This window comes from Rhineura floridana, chromosome 6 (genome assembly GCF_030035675.1).
Source record: "Rhineura floridana isolate rRhiFlo1 chromosome 6, rRhiFlo1.hap2, whole genome shotgun sequence".
Taxonomy (NCBI): domain Eukaryota; kingdom Metazoa; phylum Chordata; class Lepidosauria; order Squamata; family Rhineuridae; genus Rhineura; species Rhineura floridana.
The window spans coordinates 5,314,434-5,332,458 of NC_084485.1; positions in this window are offsets into that span (position 1 = coordinate 5,314,434).

Genomic DNA, 18,025 nt, shown 5'->3' on the forward strand with positions numbered 1-18,025 from the left:
TACATGATGCTTTGCTGTGATAGAATTATGTCAGATAATAACAGTAGAGTGTTTATCTTTAAACACCCAATTGTTACTAATTTCCCTGCTCACGTTATGGGGTCTTGGAAGGTCTGGGCTTGGATTATTATTTAGCAGAAGATGATGCTGGAATGGAAGCATTTAAAATGATTATTGCATGGAATTAACACCTAAGGGCCCATTCAGTTTGGGCAAAGCTCTGTACACTGAAGCCCTGTTGATTTCAATGGGAGATATTTAATTGCTTGCTTAACTCTACAGTGTGGCGTAGCGGTTAAAGTGTTGGACTACGACCTGGGAGACCAGGGTTTGAATCCTCATGTAGCCATGAAGCTCACTGGGTGACCTTGGGCCAGTCACTGCCTCTCAGCCTCATGAAAACCCTATTCATAGGGTCACCATAAGTCGGAATCGACTTGAACGCAGTACATTTACATTTAACCCATTCTAATCAGTGGGACTCAAATGTGCTTGGGCTGTGCTCCAGATTTTAAACACTGCATATTATTTATTTATTTATTTATTTCATATTCTGCTTCACACTTTAAAAGAAACCTCTACGCAGTTTACAGTGTTATAAAAAAATCAAACAAAATTACACATCTAAAACAATACAAAACATCTGAAAAAAAAATCATCTTAAACATTAACATTAAACATCGTAAAAACCAAATTGCACATTTAAGACAATTCAAAGCATTTTTAAAAGATATCTTAAACTTCAATATAACCTATAATAACTAACATAATAAATCACAATCACTACTAGCAGATCAAAACACGAACATACCACAAAGACGAACAATCCCACCCACCAAACACATGAGTGTGCGTGTACAGGGGGCAGCATCACTCTAATTTCTGCCGCTCCCTCCTCTCACCAGGGAACGCTCACAATCATTCCACCCCCACACAACACCCATAACAACAACAGGGGCTGACATCGCCATCCTGAGGATCACACGCAAAGAGTGCTCTCCAGGTAGCAGAAATTGTATGTCCACAGACTGGGATTTGAAGATGCACCACGTTGAAGCCGTCCAGCGACTAAACTTTTCTTCCCCACCATAAGCTGGCACACTCCGTTAATGCCTGATAGGCCAGGATCTTGTGATCAGGCTGCTCACCCCGAGCTGTTTGGCTCGCACACTTACCAGGCGTGAGTTTATATAGGTCCCCGGAGAGCCAAAAAACACAGCATTCAGTGCAGGTGCCAGGCAGGGCTGTGGAGTCGGAGTCGGAGTCGTGGAGTTGGAGTCAGGAGCAATTTTGGGTGGAGTCGGAGTCGGGAGCAATTTTGGGAGGGGGAGGAGTCGGAGTCGGTAGAAAAGTACCGACTCCAACTTCCAAATAAATTTTGATTGACAAGAAGCAATTTTGGGTGGAGTCGGAGTCGGACAGTAGAAAAATAGAGGAGTCGGAGTCGGAGGTTTGGTGTACCGACTCCACAGCCCTGGTGCCAGGTGCACCTCCTTTCCCTAACACACACATCCAGCAACTAATCTTACCTGTATTTGGTTGTAATGGAAGAGGACAAGCTGTCCACTTATGCCAGCAAGCGACCGAAGTCCTGCATCCAGAATTACCTGTCTGCACCACTAACTGTGGGCTCTCCAAAGACAATAATGCTGGGAACAAGAGAAGGCTTGCCTACCCCCCTGCCCACTCAATAGGTAGGTGGGCCGTGCATGTGGGTGCCAGGGCCCAGGGCAGACTGGTGCCCAAGGGCCTTGGCATGCCTGGCGCCGGCCCTGCAAGCAGCTGTGGGGTATGCTTCCATTTGGATTCCTGCATTGAACAGGGGCTGGACTCAATGGCGTTAGAGGCCCCTTCCAACTCTGTGGCTATGATTAAAGATGTTGAACAGAATCAATGAAAGAGTTTAAAACAGAAGAAAGAGTTACAAAACAATTATTCCAAAGGCATGCTTGGGAATGCATAGGAGAACTAGATGAAAGAGAAATGGGCTGCCTTCGAGTCGATCCCGACTTATGCCGACCCTGCGAAGAGGGTTTTCATGGTAAGCGGTATTTGGAAGTGATTTACCATTGCCTCCCTCTGAGGCTGAGAGGCAGTGACTGGCCCAAGGTCACCCGGTGAGCTTCCTGGCTGTGTGGGGATTCGAACCCTGGTCTCCCAGGTTGTAGTCCAACACTCTAACCACTAGGCCACACTGGCTCTCTTCATAGAAGAACCAAGGGGTGCGGTGAAATGGGTCAGGGAAAGAGATAGGAACGGGAATTTGGCTGAAGCGGTGATGACAGGGTTACTTGCCACAGGAAGAGAAGGGAAGGTGGCCAGAGAAGAGGAAGGGAGTATAGGTAGCAGGTTCAGAAGAGGTTCAAGGCAAGAATCAGAAGAAAGCCTTTGGAAGAGATAAGAGCATCAGGAGAGGCTTGCAGTGGTTGGATCAGACCACAGGAGGCCCATTTCGTCCAGCACCCTGTTCTTACAGTGGCCAACCAGGTGGCCATTATGGGAAGCCCCAAGCAGGACCTGGGGGCAACTGTGCTCTCCCCTCTTGTGATTGCTGGTAACTGAGGACCACATAACCATGTCAGGCCCAAAAGTAATCTGAACTGATACAGCCTAGACAGAGGTGTAACTTTAACATTGACCATGAGGACATTGAACTTGTCAATGATTATCAATACCTCGGCACAGTCATCAACCAAAATGGAGACAATAGTCAAGAAATCAGAAGAAGGCTATGTCTGGGGAAGGCAGCTATGAGAGAACTAGAAAAGGTCCTCAAATGTAAAGATGTATCACTGAACACTAAAGTCAGGATCATTCAGACCATGGTATTCCCAATTTCTGTGTATAGATGTGAAAGTTGGACAGTGAAAAAAGCGGATAAGAGAAAAATCAACTCATTTGAAATATGGTGTTGGAGGAGAGCTTTGCGCATACCATGGACTGCGAAAAAGACAAATAATTGGGTGTCAGAACATATTAAACCAGAACTGTCACTAGAAGCTAAAATGATGAAACTGAGGTTATCATACTTTGGAAACATAATGAGAAGACATGATTCACTAGAAAAGACAATAATGCTTGGAAAAACAGAAGGAAGTAGAAAAAGAGGAAGGCCAAACAAGAGATGGGTTGATTCCATAAAGGAAGCCACAGACCTGAACTTACAAGATGTGAACAAGGTGGTTCGGGACAGATACTCTTGGAGGTCACTGATTCATAGGGTTGCCATAAGTCGTAATCGACTCAAAGGCACATAACAACCACAGACAGAGGTGAAGAGCTAGTTCCCCTCTGTTCGGCCCATAGAACCAGGCCTGGAACCTCAATGGCATCTTCCCCTAGGCTTGAAGGACCAAGGACCTCTATCATCATTGTTCATTTTTTTATTTAAACAATATCTATACCACTTAATACATAACAAATACCTCTAAGCAGCTTACAGAAAACTAAAATAACAACAGACAAATTAAACGACTTATAAGTCATATGTTACACAAAGGTCTCCAAGCAGCTTACAGCACATTTAAAAACATAAGCATTACCTTCCACTAATAAGGCAACAAGGACGACCAGGGGACTGGAAACCAAGCCCTATGAGGAGAGACTGAAAGAATTGGGCATGTTTAGCCTGGAGAACAGAAGACTGAGGGGAGATATGATAGCACTCTTCAAGTACATGAAAGGTTGTCACACAGAGGAGGACCGGGATCTCTTCTCGATCATCCCAAAGTGCAGGACACGGAGTAATGGGCTCAAGTTGCAGGAAGCCAGATTTCAACTGGACATCAGGAAAAACTTCCTAACTGTTAGAGCCATACAACAATGGAACCAGTTACCTAGAGAGGTGGTGGGCTCTCCGACACTGGACGCCTTCAAGAGGCAGCTGGATAGCCATCTGTTGGGAATGCTTTGATTTTGATTCCTGCATTAAGCAGGGGGTTGGACTTGATGGCCTTTTAGGCCCCTTCCAACTCTACTATCCTACGATGCTATGAGGTTGACTACCTTAACAGTAAGAACTAAGGCCTTAGAAACCCATATAACCCAGTGGTTAAGCCAACCACGTGCCCTCCAGATGTTTTGGACTACAACTCCCATCAGCCGCAGCCAGTTCAATTGCTAGCCATGGTGAGGAATCTGTGGCCCTCCAAGGTGTGATGGACTACCACTCCAGTTGGCCCTAACCATTGGACATGCTGGCTGCTGGGAGCCGTGCAATGTGAGGACCACCCCACCTGCAGCCCAGGTTTAAACTAGTTTGGGTTTGCTCTGTCGACCTCCATCTGTCTTCTCCAGAAACAGACACAAAGACAGACCCCTGATGCTAATGCTGCCGCTGGTGTATGCATCCGGTGCGCTAGTTTACTGTTGGTGTTAATTAGGATTGTTATTACCCGTAACCTCTAGGGCTGGAGCGGAGTCCCTGACTAATTATCACCCGCTTGCTTTCATTAGCAGCAATTAAAGCACTTCCAGGCCTCCCGTGAGGCTGGAATTAACCCTTTCCCTTCTCCACGTTCCTACTCCATCAACAACAGATGCAGTGCAATCCTCTGGACACGAGAGGGCAGCAGAATCCCACAGCGGCCCATTCCACAGATTCGAGCGCACACAGAGCCGCCCCCGTTTTTCCTCTTCTTGCTCTTTTAATAGTTGTGTGTAACTGGCAGAAATGCAACAGGAGTTGAGTTTCTCCTCATCAAGGGAGCACTGAACTGAGGAAAGCTTGATTTGTTGAGTTACTGCCTGCCACACCAGCGGCTGACGGTTAAGTCGCTAACTGACTGGGGGTGTCAGGAAAGACCTCTGAACCAGTTGACAGCATTTTGGCTGTCAAGGCCAGAATGTCGGGCTGGTTGCTGGAACATTTTGAGTCGAAGACAGCAGCAGACGTTGTGCAGGCAATAAAATTAACAGATGCAGAAAGAGAAAACAGTGGAGTTTGCTTATATCCTAGCGGAATGAACAAATGCAAGATGCAGTAAACCCTTATGTGGTATTGGGAAAGAGAGATAAAACCTGAACGTTTTAGAAGTATATGTCCATGTGGAGAAAATACTTAATTAAGAACATAAGAACATAAGAAGAGCCTGCTGGATCAGGCCAGCGGCCCATCTAGTCCAGCATCCTGTTCTCACAGTGGCCAACCAGGTGCCTGGGGGAAGCCCACAAGCAGGACCCGAGTGCAAGAACACTCTCCCCTCCTGAGGCTTCCGGCAACTGGTTTTCAGAAGCATGCTGCCTCTGACTAGGGTGGCAGAGCACAGCCATCATGGCTAGTAGCCATTGATAGTTTGTCTGCGGTGTGCTGTTGCTGTTGTTATGTGCCTCCAAGTCGACTACGACTTACGGCGACCCTATGAATCAGTGGCCTCCAAGAGCATCTGTCATGATCTTAAGTTGATTCTTTGTACAGAGTTTTATGACATACGATGAATCTGATTTTGTAACATTTTCAATAAGTTACAAAATAGTAGTAGTGGTAGTAGCAGTGACAAATAAATAACTTTCCCATTTCAGATGGTCACTATAAGAACCAAAATGGGTTCCAAAGTGGCTTACATACCATCAGGAGTGTAGTCAACTCAGGGGGTCTTAGACCCTTTACTTTTTTGGGAGCAGGGTCCCTTTGTCTCCAGCATCCTATGAGCTAATCAGCAGAAAAGGGGAGCTTGCTAGCCACAGAGAAGTCTTCTAACATGCTTCCTTGTCCTTTCCTGCTGCTAGGAACCAATCAGAGTGAAAGGAGGTGGGTCAGCCTCTGAGAAGACTCTGCTCAGTAGCTAACACTCTCCCCATTCATGTTGATTGGCTCCTAAGGGTATCTGTTGTTGTGGGAGAAGGGATGAAGAAGGATCTCATTCTCAACCTAGCAGGAAAATAATAGAACGGGAGGGGACGTGGCTGTGCCTATCATGAAGGGACCCTGCACTTCTGAATTGGCCACTACACTACTGCATGCCATCAATTAAAACAAGACATCCCCTGTCCACAGACTTACAATATAAAAGCCATGACTAATGGGATGGGGGGGGGAGAGCAAACTCAAGCACCAATTCTTAAAGTTAAAGAGTAGTTCTTATAATGACCATCTGGAATGGGGGGGGGGTCAAATAAATAAATAAAGTTGTTGTCGATGAATAATAATATCACTCTGTTGGGAAGTAATCTGGATACTCTGCTTGAGGCACCAAAATGTCTTGGGCCGTTCTCTCACCCTCCTGCCCCTTTGCCCTCTGGCCAGCCTCAACCTTTCGGGGTAATGATGATGCATCATGGAGTCTCCGTGGCTCTCAGCTGTTGCACAAACTGCATTATGGAAGAATCTCAGCATATCCCACAGAGGTTGCACAAGCCTCACTGATGCATGGATGACATCATTGCCCGTACACTGTCAGAGAGGGGAGCATCTGAACCCGGACCAAAAGCACACATTCCACTACCTCACACTGCCCCTGTTTGGGAGGCTCAGAATTGTGAGACAAAGGGCAAGAGGCGTATCTCTTCAAGCAGTCTGGCCTATGAATACCCTGCAGACAATTGTTTCATTTCAGCAGCTTCACTGTGAATGAACCCCCCCCCCCACGAAGACTAACGATTTGATGGTGGCTGGAGTTTTCATGGATCAGAACAGGGGCAGGGAACTTCAGGCTGGGGGGAGCCAAATGTGGCCAGGGGTGGGGAGGTCTAGCGACCCCTGCAGTAATGGTGTAAGGGGAAGAAGGGGGAGGGGAGTTCTGTCAGCCCCAGGAGTGGGTGTGGGAGAAGGGGATTTCCAGTGGCCCCTGGGATGGGGGTGGGGAGTAGGGAGGATGTTCTGGCAGTCCCTGGGGTGGGATGGGGGTGGTGAGAAGCGGGAGGAGAGTTCTGGTGATTTCTGAGGGGAGCTTTGGTGATCTGGGGGGAAGGGGGGTTGGTGAGTGAAGCAAGCAGGGGTGGAGCCCCTAATATATTTATGTTTATAAAGATGCCTCCTATTTATAAAAATGCCTGTTCCTTGCCTTGAGTGAGGATGGGCAGGTATGTGACAGTGTATAGAAACAAGCCTACTGTAGAAAGATAAATTCACATCCGTTGCTCCACCCACTTTTGCCTCTGGCCCCACCCACTGCTGGCATTTGGCCCCTGCAAGGTCATCCGTAAGGCAATGTGGCCCTCATGCTGAAAAAAGTTCCCCATCCCTGGCGCAGAGTATATGTTGATGTTTCTGCTGCAAGAGGCCAAAAACCAAACAGCATGTGATTACAGGAGATCCGCTCTTGAATCTTTCAATGTTTTCTTTCTTTCATTGAAAATAGCCATGGTGTGCCGACGTTCATATTTAGTTCATTTTTATTCCACCCTTCCTCCAATGAGCATAGGCTAGCGCATATGGTTTTCCCCCTCCCGCGTTTTCTCCTCACAACGACCCTGTGAGGTATGTTACGCTGAGAGTGACAGTGTCACCCAGTGGGTTTCATTGCCAATTTGAGGACTGAACACAGATCTCCCTAACCCTAGCCAAGTACTCTGACCATTACACCCCACTGGATCAGGTGCTGTAGGACAAAGGGTTAACTCTTGCCCCATTTCCCCCACATAGGGTCTTTGTCTTTTTTTGCCCTCTGCAATCCGCAGCAGCAGCTTGGGAAAAGTGATTTGGATCAGGGCCACAGGGCCTTTCCCCCAGTGCCCTGGCTCTGATCCAAACGGAAACTCACAGACACCTGCCTCCAGTGCAGCTGCTTTTAGTGTGAGAAAAATATATGAGGAGACCCAGTCATTGATTTTGGGTGCCATGCGCCCTTTGATGCAGCCATGCTGGCCACTCCCCTGGAAAAGGAACCAGAGCGGCAGTTATGGATTGGGGTTCCTGTTGGTGGTGGTGCGCATTTTCTAAAGGCCAAACTTCATTACAACTCCAGATGGATACATGAATGTAGTCAGCTGTGCAGCGCAACAGAGGAACAAAAATGTAAATTGGAAAATCCCAATCACTATGTTAAAGGTAAAGATGTAGGTGTCCCCACACTTGTAGTGCGAGTCGTTTCCGACTCTTAGGGTGACGTCTTGAGACATTTACTAGGCAGACCGTATATATGGGGTGGGGTTGCCAGTTCCTTCCCTGGCCTTTCTTTACCCCCCCAGCATATGCCGGGTACTCATTTTACCGACCAAGGATGGATGGAAGGCTGAGTGGACCTCGACCCCTTTTACCGGAGATTCGACTTCCTCCTTCCGTTGGAATCGAACTCCGGCCGTGAGCAGAGCTTCGCCTGCGTTACTGCCGCTTACCACTCTGCGCCACGGAGGGTGTCACTATGTCACTATGTTACATTACAATAAATTGTATCACGGAGTACATTCAAATGGTTTTAGGAACATGGGAAGCTGCCTTAAGCTGAATCAGACCATTGGTCCATCTAGCTCAGTATTGTCTACACTGGCCGGCAGCAGCTCTCCAGGTTTTCAGGCAGAAGTATTTTCCAGCCCTACTTAGAGACGCCATTGGGGACTGAACCTGAAACTTTCTGCATGCAAAGCAAATCCTTCACCACTCGTTGATGATCCACCCTCTTGTTTGTTCACAGCAACAAATAAATTAGTTTGATTTCGATTGAATAATATTTCCAATGTGTTTGTGGGTGTATATTCAAATGTTTTGTTAAAGAGGACACCACTTTGTTATAAACGTTAGACATATGTAAAATTATCATCACCCTTAACCTTGATATAAGCTACTGTTGTTATGTGCCTTCAAGTCGATCACGTCTTGTGGCAACCCAATGAATCAGTGAACTCCAAGAGCATCTGTCGTGAACCACCCTGTTCAGATCTTGTAAGTTCAGGTCTGCGGCTTCCTTTATGGAATCAATCCATCTCTTGATTGGCCTTCCTCTTTTTCTACTCCCTTCTGTCTTTCCCAGCATTATTGTCTTTTCTAGTGAACCATGTCTTCTCATGATGTGTCCAAAGTATGATAACCGCAGTGGTATCATTTTGCCTTCAAGTGACAGTTCTGGTGTTATTTCAGCAGCCCTTACAACAATCCCATAAAGTAGATCAAGCTTTATTGTTTCAATATCGCAGGCCGCAGGCTGAGGCCAAGAGAGGGGGAGCAGCTTGAAACGGGACATTTCCTGATTGGCAGTACAGAGCGTTAGCCCCGTGCCAGGGAGAAGAGACTGATATTTCCCACGTCACCATGCTAACCTCCCTCTGCCTCCCACCTTGGAGATAAAAAAGCCATTTGCCGCCTTCTCTTTTGCTTCCAGTGAGTTGTCGAGCGGGCCCCGGAAGGCAGAGGCAGCCGGCTGAGTCACCCTGAACAGGATGTGCTGGAGCTGGGCTTGGCTGGGTGCCCTGATGCCCTCTGCTCTGTCTGTTGACTGCCCTGTGAGGCCTGCCTGCAGCTGCAGCTGGGCTGTTGCACAAACCCCACTGATGCAACGTGCTTCTGTTGCTGGTGGTGCCGCTTCTCTGAAGCGCTGCCCTTCCTGCAGCCCACAGCGGGGTGGCTGACAGGCCTCCTCCTCCACCCCCTCCTCTTGTGGGTGATGCAAAGCGTTAGCCAGGGGGGCCTCACTTCACTGTCATCCATCCCCTGGTCCCTTTTTCCTCATGGAGCACGAGGGCTGACGCAAAGCTAAACTTGGCTGAACCCCTGACTCACGGGCGACCTCATGCAAGTCACCAAACCAACTCTCAGACACACCTCTCCCCACAAGGGAGCTGGGAGATTGGGCAAGAGGCCTTGCAGGAAACCAGCTGCAGCAGCATTTTCCCTGGGGTGCTCCAAAGAATTGCCACCAGGCTGGTTTGAAACCAGTCTGAGTTGGATTCCCAACACCCACCCAACTCTCGGCCTTCTCTTTTATTTCTTTTCAACCACTCGGACGTCTTCTTTCAACAAGCCCTGGGCAGGATTTCCTATTTTCACCCAGTCTAAAACAGATGTAGGTTTTCAGTTTGCATCGATCGGCATCTGCAAAAAAGCAATGAAGAAACTTGGACTGAACAGAGAGCACAGATTTAAAGCACATTTTAAAATACATTCTACAAAACCCAAAGAAGCCTGAGAACTGTATTTGCCCCTCACAGAGCTACACTTTTATTTTATTATTTATTTATTATTTAATTTATATCCCACCCTTCCTCCCAGCAGGAGCCCAGCACCCTTAACAAGCTCCAGTTCCCAGGATTCTTTGGGGGAAATCATGTGGTTTGAATGTATGGTGCCCCAAACATCCTTTCCCTGTCAAATAATTCAACTTATTGGAGGTTTGACCAAATAACACGGTTTTTAATTCTCTTTTTAAAGCACTTTGTTGTTCAGAAAATGTATTGGTTAGATTAACTAATTAACAACATTGGGCGGTATCCAGTGCCCTGGTACCATTACCGCAAGGATTTACACTTGTGCAACAGAACTCCCCCCTCTTCTACCTCCTCCCATGCATGTCCCACAGCCTCCCCAGATCTGCTCCAGAGGATAGGGAGAAAACCCAGAAAGATTTGGGAAGAGGAACTTAAATCCTTATGCGAATGGAATGAATGACTTTGCGCTACTTTGGATACTAGCCATTGTGATCCACTAAAATGGTGCCTCTGATTAATCTGCTGGGCGCCAGACTTTTTGCGCTATACATTATTTTTAATACAAATACTTATTTGTATTAGAATATACTTTTTTGCTTTAGAATTATTGTTCATCTCATGCAACAATATATTATTAGCAGTAGCAGTAGCATTTATTGCCCACCCTTCTTCACCCAGAGGTCCCAGGGCGAGTTACTACAACCTTAATATACAGTGTTAAAAACAATTAAAAACAGCCAGACTCACAAAATAGTGCGGGTCCAAAAAATATATGTCTTGGGTATCCAAGGCTATGGTCAAGAGGTGCACTTTCAGCTCTATTGAGGTTTCCAGACGCACTTGGTAGGGAAGGAGTTCCACAACTTAGGGGCCACCATGGAGAATGCCCTCTCCAGGACCACCACCCCAAGCTTCTGAGGGTGGTAGACCTACCAAAAGGGCCCCCTCTACTAATCTCGTGGGTCTATAGGGAAGGAGGTGGCCTTTTTTTTAGATATTTGATGCCCAAGTCATTTAGGGCTTTAAACACTAGCACCTTGAATTGAGCCCGGAAACGAACTGGCAACCAGTGCAGCTGTTTTGAAACAGGAGTTATATGAGTTCTAAAAACAACCCCTGCTAATAATCTGGTTGCTGCATTTTGGACCAGTTGAAGTTTCTGAGGGCAATTTCAAGGGCAGCCTCATGTACAGCGCACTGCAATAATCCAGTCCGGAAGTTACCAGAGCAAGGAGCACTGTGGCCAAGTCATCTCTGTCCAAAAGGGGCCGAAACTGGCAAAACAGCCGGAGCTGGAAAAAGGCACTCCTAGCCACTGAGGCCACCTGAACCTCCAGTGACAATGTTGGATCCAGGAGTACTCCCAAGCTGTGGACCTGCTCCTTTCCCTGTCCAGAAACAGACTATCTCCCCACCACCTGGACTTTATTTATTACATTTATACCCCACCTTTCTTTTCATGATAGAAACCCAAGGTGGCTTACATATGGTTCCCAGGTGGTCTCCCATGCAGGCACCGACCAGACCTGACCCTGCTTAGCTTCAGCAGGGAGCTGGCCTTATGTGCCTTCAGACCATAGCCTGGGACATGAGAGTTCTGGACACCTAACACCTCTGTCTTTTCAGGATTCAGCCTCATATATGCAGATTTATGTCATTTTTTTTACTAACAGCACCAATCCTGCAAATTTACTGAGCACAGTAAGTCCTTCTGTGTTCAGCCAGGCTTCCTTCCGGGTTACTACAAGATTGCAGCCTAACATGCATAGGATAGTACTGTAAAATCCATATGTTGAACCAAATCAGATGTCTGGTCCAAAGAGTGCTGGGTTTGGGGGCTCTGGAGTCAAATCCACCATCCGTGGCTTTGGTGCACAAAACAGGATTATGGCCTCAGACCCATCAATGAAACATGTGTAGCAGCTGTTTTACATCTGCCCCCACTTCCCCACATGGCTGAATAAGGATGCTCACTTTATCAAGTGGCTGCTTCCTACAGGGGACCAGCATCTCCCAAACTTGGGTTAACTTTTTCCACCCTGGAAGAAAATTGGAGGCACAATGTCCCTCTTGCATCCTGAGTCTGCACAACACATTTCAGCACCTTAGGCAGACTGTGGGACCAGCAAGATTGTGCCCCATGGGGGCCAGATCTGGCTGACTCATTTTGTGGTGTTCCAAATCTGCTGATGGAGGTGGCTGCCTCATTTCACCTTTTGTTAGGGCCACCTCTGGCTTTTGGCTAGCAACCCCACTGAGAGTGGCAATTGTGAGGCCAGCAGGGGCTACAAAATCGACTCAGGGCAGGGCCTCTTACCATCGCTCAAGATGCCTGGCTTAAATAAGGACTTGCTCCTCCTGGCTGAGCACCATGGCATCAGACTGAGAGTGTGGGCAGACAGGAGTGTTATGACTCCCCCTCCAAGAGATAGAGACAGAGAGTTTTTATGTTAAAAAGTCAATGAGGGTGATGATGATGTTTGTGATTCTATCACAATCCATTGTCTTCAGAGCCGATCAGCTTTCCCTGTTGAAAGTTGGTGTACAGTTTTTTCAAGGGCACATGGACCAGTCCAAAACAGCCAGGCTCAGAAGAGGTCAATCTAATTATTTTCCAGGCAGAAGTTAAAAGGAAGTGTGTGAAAATGTGTGTGTGTGTGCATGCTATCTCTCCCTCCCACCGTCTCTGCTCCCCGCCTCCCCCCCCCCAAGCCGCCTTTCCTCTCTTGTCCAAGGGAATGGTTCTCAGGGCCCAGTTGCAGCTGTGGGGAGGGAGGGGGTTCATTAGCCACACAAGCCAGCTCTGTGTGTGTGTGTGTGTGTGTGTGTGTGTCTGCTGGGGGGGAGGAGGCATGTTTTTATAACTGTTCAGTGCCAAAGGGAGGTGAGGCAGCCTGGGAAGGGCTCAGCGCCTCAGACAGAGTGGCGCCTTCCTACACCTGGGGAAGTTCAGGTTAAATAACGTGCACATTCCACAGCACACAGCTGACTGAAACATTAACAAACAGGCAGGCCGAGCCAGGCTCCAGATGGGCTGGGTGGAAGCCAGGAGAGAGAGAGAGAGAGCGAGAGCAAGAGAGTGCAATGCTGCAGAGCAAATACCACCAACCACGCTAACCTCTCCCCTGGCTGCCCCCCAGCTGTGAGCCTGCCTCCCCCTGGGCCAGCATGGGTGCCATTTCCAGGGGTGGGGAGAAGATGCTCAGCAAGGCTTCAAAAGCCTTCTCTTAGGTATGGTCATGATTATATTGTAATAAGAAAAAGAATAATTTTAAAAGTAAAAGTGCATTTTAAGAGCATTTGTTGCTGTTACCTTTTTGTGCCGTACCATAACTAGTGTTGTCTTTTTTTTCATAGTGCATTTGTGGTGGATTTATACTGGGCCATCCACACATCATTCCTCTTCATTCGTTGCTCTGCGATGCTTCCCCACTGTTACTGCGTTACTGCTGCCTGGAGAGCCACTCTTGCCCTATAACACAACAAAAGCAGGACCACAAAACAACCCCCCCAGAACATTTGTGGGTGTGGGAAAAGTTGCAGCATTTCAGCAGGAAACTACAGGACATGAGCTGATTGGAAACGAAGCAGTGTGTCCACCCCAAAACCTTTGCAGGCACAAACAGTATGTAAAGCGGGATTGTGTACGACCATCAGCCTGATCCCATCATGAGCACAAATAATCATGAACGCACAATAAAAAGGACATGTAGACGGGCCCTGTGTGGTGTCATCCATAGGCCTGGTTCTTAAGAGAGGAACAAGCAAAAAGGCAGGCCGCTGTCCCAAAGGGCTTCCAATGTAAGGTTTGCCACAAGAGAGGCAACAGAAAGATGACCGCCATGCACTCTGTGTGGGGTTTCCCTTGTGCTTGATCTGGAAACTGCAGTTAGTGCCGAATACTACAGCATGGTTGGTGACAGGAGTGAGACACGGCCAGCATATGACACCTCTGCTCAGAGATCTGCACTGCTGATTCGTTACCAGGTGAAATTCAAGGTGATACTATTGGTATATAAAGCCCTCAACAGCTTGGGACCAGTGGGATCATTTTACCCAACATGTGCCCATTCAGCCGGTCTGATCTGCAGAACTGGCACAGTCACTGCTGCTGTATAATAAGAAATGCTTGTAATAATAATAATAAATAAATTTAATTTCTTCGTCACCTATCTGGCCAATGGCCACTCTAGGCGACTTACAAAATTGTTAAAATACAATTGATAAAATACAGTAATACAACATAAAAAACAACACATCTGCAGCAACAATATTAAAACTGGGCAGGAGGCATTTCAGTTATAACAATTAACCCTCCCCGGATACCCCGAAGGCCTGCTGAAAGAGCCAGGTCTTTAAGGCTTTCCGAAACACATTTAGGGAAGAGGCGTGCCGGAGATCTTGTGAGAGGGAGTTCCAAAGAGTGGGGGCCGCCACTGAGAACGCCCTCTCTCTCGTACCCGCCAATCTGGCTGTTTTTGTTGGCAGGATTGAGAGAAGGCCCTGTGTGCCCTTGTAAGAAATCAGTCTATTGGTATAGCAGCACCTACACTTTGGAACTCCCTGCCTATCTTCATCAGGAAGGTGCCGTTGCTGTACTCTTTTTGGCGCCTGCTTAAAAGCCACTGGATGAAATAATGCTTTTAAGTGTAATTGTGTTTTACAATGTTTTTAAAGTTTTTACCATACTTTTATTTTTGTTATTGTTTTGTTGATGTGAATGCTGCCCGGGGCCCCTTTGGAAGGAACGGCAGGACATAAATTCAATAATAACAACAACAACAACAACAAACAATAATAATAAATACCCAGACATGTAGAAGTTATGCACATTTTAATCCGATTTTAGCTCACTGCTGGTTTTAATTATCTTTTGAATGTTTAAAAGTATCTGGTTTTAACTGTCTTTTATTGATAATTTTAGCATGTATGTGTGTGTTTTGTAAACTACTTTGAGGTTTTATTATAACCAAGCTATGTAGACGGAGAGTAAACAGGGATGGGAGAAGGAAGAGAATGATCAGCTCAGTGATGGACCAGGGATGAAGGGTGTTGTTTCAAAGGCTTCGCAGGAAAGGTGGGCTCTGCAGTGGGTTTTGGAGGAAAGAGTGAGAGAGAGGAGATAACAGAGTCATAGAATCATAGAGTTGGAAGGGGCCTATAAGGTCACCAAGTCCAACCCCCTGCTCCATGCAGAAATCAAAATTAAAACTTATCCAACAGGTGGCTGTCCAGATGCCTCTTGAATGCCTCCAGGGTTGGTAACAGTTAGGCAGTTTTTCCTGATGTTCAGTCGAAATCTGGCTTTCTGTACCTTGAGCCCATTATTCCGTGTCCAGCATTCTGGGACGATTGCGAAAGAGATCCCGGCCCTCCTCTGTGTGGCTACCTTTCAAGTCCTTCAAGAGAACTATAACATCTCCCCTCAGTCTTCTCTTCTCAAGGCTAAACATGCACAGATCTTCCAGTCTCTCCTCATAGGGCTTTGTTTCCAGTCCCCTGATCATCCTGGTTGCTCTCCTCTGAACCTGTTCCAGTTGGTCTGCATCCTTCTTCAAGTGCGGTGTCCAGAACTAGACGCCATCATGTTGATGTCCAGAGAGGGAGTTCTGGGCATGAGGGGCAGCAAGGGAGAAAGAGGAGAGTCCTTTGAAGGATCAGGAGAACTTCAGGCTGCTGTGTGTGTTGCAGAGCCAGAGGGATGGAAGCCAGACAGGCCAGGGGCACACCGGAAGATTAGGATGGAGAGAGACGGGGGAAACGAAGCCACGGAGGGCTTTCAAGGGCAGGGCAGTTTGTGCTATCCACAGAGGCCAAAGAGGGCAGGCAAAGAGATGTTGTCTGTCTTCAGCCAAGTACATAGCCCCCTTTCCATTGTCTGCAAGGGCAGTTGCTCTCTGAGCAGCACAAGGTGCTTCTGAGGAGGAATATGCACAGGTGGTCTGAACGACCTGCGAGGGGAGTATGAGGCTCCCCTTTCCAGCCCTACCTAAAGGCTGCCATGATAATTTAAGAACATCAGAAGAACCTGCTGGATCAGGTCAGCGGCCCATCGAGTCTAGGATCCTGTTCTCACAATGGCCAACCAGATGCCTCTTTGGGGAAGCCCCCAAGCAGGACCTGAGCCCAAGAGCACCCACCCCTCACGCAGTTTCCACCAACTGGTATTCCAAAGCAGGCTTCCTCTGACCGTGCAAGGAGAACATAGTCATCGTCCTAATAGCCATCAATAACCTTATCCTCTATGAATTTGTCTGATCCTCTTTTCAAGCCGCCCAACTAGTGAAAGGCTGCAGGGTTTTCAAGGCTAGGCAACTAATGGCCTCCACGGGGCCATCTCCAGCTCCCAGCACTTCCCACCAAGGCTCCAGCATCTTCCTTCCCCCCCCCCCCGCCACTATGCACCTCAGCCCCTCCCCTGAGTTGACACATTGGCAAAGGGCTTTTAAATCCACCTCACTTCCTGCTGCCTTTTCTTTGCAGTTCAGTTGATCATTCAAGCCCTCAAGCCAAAATGTGGGCCAACGGGATTGAGCGGCTGGGGGGGGGTAAGGGCTGTGCCAAAGCACCTGGGGTGGAAGGGGTTAAAGAACCCTTTGGGAGGGAGTCAGCGGGCAGAGACAACACTGCTGGCTTTTCAGCCTTTACCCTGTTCAAAACGCATCATCCCTTTTTAAAATAAAAGTTGCCGACCAGATGTGTTTAAACTAACCATCCAAAGGGAGAAGTTGTTGAGGATTTATTTTTATTTCGGCAGCTCTTGGGCCATGCAGCACAGATGAACAGCGCAAGGTGTTTCTTCAGCATAAGGACTTCCTGTTCTGTATGGAGGGGATGGAGAACCTTTTTTTTCAGCCCAAGGGCCACATTCCTTCTTGGGAAACCTTCTGGGGGCCACATGGTAGTGGTGGGCAGGGCTCTGATTCTTACCTTTGTGCTGGAGGCTACATTCCAGATACGCAAAAACCAGAGATTTCAATATACCCCCCTTTCTCTCTCTTGGCTAGGCACAATCACACAGGGAAGGTGTGGAGAAGGGCTGGCGATCAGTGTCATCTAGGTATAGGGTTAGGGTTACGGAGAGTCCCAGGGGCCAGACAGAAAGGTTTGGAGTAGGGTTGCCAGGTCCTGGACTGAGACTGATCCTGTATCTTTAGGAGAAGAGAAGGTCAGCCAAGTGCAGGTGTTCTTGCAAGACTGTAATGGGAAAAACCACAAGGTGGAATTCTCCCTTCCCCTTGCACAACTTTGAAAGATACAGAAGACCTCTTGGTTGCCAGGCCCAGCCTTCAAGAGGTCTTCTGTATCTTTAAAAGTTGTGCAGGGGGAAGGGAGAATTCCACCTTGTGGTTTTTCCCATTACAGTCTTGCAAGAACACCTGCACTTGACCCGAGTTTGGAGAGCCACATTAGGCCCCTGGGCCAGAGGTGCCCCTCTGCCATAAATGGACGCTCTACGTTCAGAAGTACATTGACTTTAGCGAATTCCTCTGCTACGTTTTCTAAAAACAGAGTTGTTGCTTCAATGGCAGAGGAAGGAACCTCATCCAGAGGTTCTTCTGTGAGGCACCGTGTGCCCTAGGCAGTTAAAACACTCTTATACCCAATGGAGACTGGTGGCTCCGACGCCAGTGAGGCAGGGAATCTTCTCCAGGTTTTAGTCCATACTTTCAAGGGTGCTGACCAGGCTCAGGTGTCAGAGCAACCAGGCTCCACTGCATTAGAAACACCCCATGGCTCCTTCCAAAGGATCCTGGGAAGTGCTGAGAGTTGTTAGGAAGCCCTTACTCCCCACCCAGAGCTACAATTCCCAAAGCGGTTTAGCAATCAGTCCTTCTTCCCCCAGGGATCTCTGGGAATTATAGCTCTGTGAGGGGAACAGAGATCTCCTAACAGCTCTCAGCACCCTTCACAAACTAGTCCCCAGACTGTTTAAAGAGGAGTGATC